General features: G+C 32.8%; 1 protein-coding gene across 1 annotated transcript in view; it reads left to right on the top strand.

Moving 5' to 3' along the window:
- LOC106876367 (atrial natriuretic peptide receptor 3) overlaps positions 1-3,202 on the top strand; it is a 593,165-nt gene that overhangs the window by 526,824 nt on the left and 63,139 nt on the right. The window lies entirely within an intron of this gene.

The following is a 3,202-nucleotide window of genomic DNA, read 5'->3' as shown; positions in this document are numbered from 1 at the left end:
TATATATATATATATATATATATATATGGGGGAAAAAACAGACAAAAGGGATTCAGGAAATCTGAGCAAATACTTCAGCATTCTATGCAGAATTCTGGCAAACAGGATGTACAGAGAGGAAGAATCAACCACTTAATTGAAAAAATGTTTATGCATAATGAAAATCTAGGAAATACACCAATTATAAGAATAGTGCATCTATTGCAGGATATAAAATAAAATGGTCAAAGGAATAAAAGTAACAGTATAATATTTATTAATTGTGCATGATGTTTTTATAACTGGTTACATTTTGCTTCAATCAACATGCTGGATCATACATATGAAATTATTAATATTATGAATCCATTTATTATTCAATGAATATGCTACTAATCATCTGTTTATGATCATGAACAAAAGTACACACACATACACACACTGGAAATATTTATCTCCTATGTTCAAAAGCAAAACTTGTTTTCTTCATGTCTGTATGTGTGTGTATGACAATAAGGATACAAAATAATGTTTACACATGAAGTTTTACTGTGAAAATATTAGTGTCTTTTTTTACAAAGTGAATTTTGAGAATCACATTTTAATGAAAAGTTTTCATAGAATCAGAAATTTTTTTTTATATAAATATCAGTGCATAGTTTAACCAAAAAAGCTTTACAGGAAAAGAAGAAATTGCATTTTACTAACTGATTTACGCAGTTACCAGCTTTTCAAAAGTTTAAAGTATATTCTTGACAGGAAATTTTAGCCCATGTAATGGAAGAAACATAAGATAAGAAACATGAGATTAAATTTGATTCAAAATGTTGCTTAAGACAAAGGACGTAACTGTTATTTTGTGTGTGTTATGTTGCCTGTGTCCTTTTGATAGGGACATATATTGTTTATTATTATGTTGAGTCAAAACGTTTGCAATATTTTGGTAACTTATTTGCTTTATTCATTAAGTTACAACAAAACAGCTTAGCATTCAAAACAGAGACCATTGTGTTGCACCGTCTGAAGCCACCGTTCCACCAATTTTTTGATCTCACACTGATACTGGTTCTTGTTCTTCAAGGCGAAGAAAGTCTTCACTGAAGTTTTGACCTCCTCTTGGATGATGAAGCGTTGCAAAGCACAGTAAGTGATTCATAGATTGGAACAAGTAATAATCTGAGAGAGCTAGGTCTGGGACATATACTGGGTGTAGCATCAATTTGATTTTCTCAAGTTTCTGAAGTTTATTCCAGGTTGTTTGAGTGGTTTGAAGTCTTGCAGAAGAGTTTGCTTTCTGTTAAACAATGCTTGGTATTTTTATCACACAATGGTATACATCCATGTGATCCTTAGCTTGCTTGGTATTCTCTGAGTGCTGTTCATTGAATCTGCTTCTCTGGCTTGGAGCACAGGCTTGGAATCCATAGTTTTGGGCCTGCCTTACTTTTCCTGGTCATTGATGTTCTTGCAATCCAAGTGAAATTTCTTAAACCATCTGGTTACTGCATTGTGAATGTCTACACCTTCACCTTTTGGTTGCTTCCACAGTGTTATAGGCCACTACGAACTTATAAAGTCTAAGTTCCCAAATTAGACTATGTTACATGTTCATCTTTCAAATCATATACAGAATGAAGCAATGCACAATGTGTCAGTGCACCATCTACCATGATGCTACCAGACTCAGTGGTTATCTTCCACGTCTTGAACCACTTTGGTCACATGATATACTCACTGCAAACTAGCACATAAGCAAACATTGCAAAACTTTTGGCTCGCCTCAATATTTATAAGTAATAATTTACTTATACAGAATAAAGAGGTTTTTTTAAGAGAGAAAATGACGTTTAATTCAAATTTTATATAAAACCACAAAATAACGCATTTCTGGTTTACATAAGTGAAAATATACTTTATCCAAAATGTATTGACTCATTTTTTGCTATTTTCAGGAATGTGGGAATTTAGTCATTGTTGTAGTAGAATTAAAACATAACACAATAAGTTTCAGTTTGTATTTGTTAATGAAATACATTTCTTTACTGCTTCATTGCTATTCTTTTGTTGAGTTGTTAGACTGACAGAGTGGAAGACTGGATAGTTTGGTGAAACCTATCTATTCGTTGACTCAGTAGAATTTTCTCTGTATATGGTTCCCTGATTTGCTGGTGATGTGCCGTCATTCTTTTTCATTTCTTATAATTGGTATACATCTTCAAGTCCAATGTTGTGTTTAAGACAATTATAATATATGTCAAATTGTCAGAATTACAAGAAAAATTATTTTTAATTTTGGAAATAAGGCTCCCTTTGAAGTTGAATTTGGAGCATTCTAATAAGTAGCTGCATAATCCACAATTTGGTCTGTTGCAAAACTATATAAGTGTATATAGTTTTGCATTGGTCAATATTTTTTTAGTGATTTTACTTGTCTCTTACATTCTATAATTGAATGTTTTTCCAAGATGGTTTTCAGTTTTTGGTCATATAAAACTATAGGTAGATCTACACTGATGTTGATGAAAATTTCGATGTTCTTTGGGTTGAAAGTTGAAATATGCAGAATAATGCTGCTCTCCATTTTGCTTTTTGAAATTCAAAGTTCTTGAATGTCAATTTTATTTTGTTTTCAAGAATGCAAAGTTTATCAGTTTATAGAGCATTTTCTTGCGATAAATATTTGTTTTCATTTCTTCTTTGAGTGCAACTGAGATTTGCAGATGAGTTTTGCAAAGTTGATTGGAATGTAATTTAGAGTATGTTTTGGGTGACCTTGTGTAAAAAGGATATGTTGTCATGAGTCATTGAGTTCAAAATATATATTTGTTTCTCATATTTATTTCTTTATTGCCCACAAGGGGCTAAACATAGAGGGGACAAACAAGGATAGACAAAGGGATTAAGTCGATTACATCGACCCCAGTGCATACCTGGTACTTATTTAATCGACCCCGGAAGGATGAAAGGCAAAGTTGACCTCGTCGGAATTTGAACTCAGAACGTAGCGGCAGACAAAATACCGCTAAGCATTTCGCCCAGTGTGCAAACGATTCTGCCAGCTTCCTTTTCATCATTAAGATGGTAAGCTGACAAAATTGTTAGCATGCTAGACACAATGCTAAGCAGCGTTTCTTCCACCTTTATATTCTGAGTTCAAATTTTGCAAAATTGAATTTTGCTCTTCATCCTTTAAGGTGCAATAAAGCATGTACCAGTCGGGGAT

Source organism: Octopus bimaculoides, chromosome 8, assembly GCF_001194135.2.
Source record: "Octopus bimaculoides isolate UCB-OBI-ISO-001 chromosome 8, ASM119413v2, whole genome shotgun sequence".
Lineage (NCBI taxonomy): Eukaryota > Metazoa > Mollusca > Cephalopoda > Octopoda > Octopodidae > Octopus > Octopus bimaculoides.
This window is presented reverse-complemented; position numbering and strand designations above follow the sequence as displayed.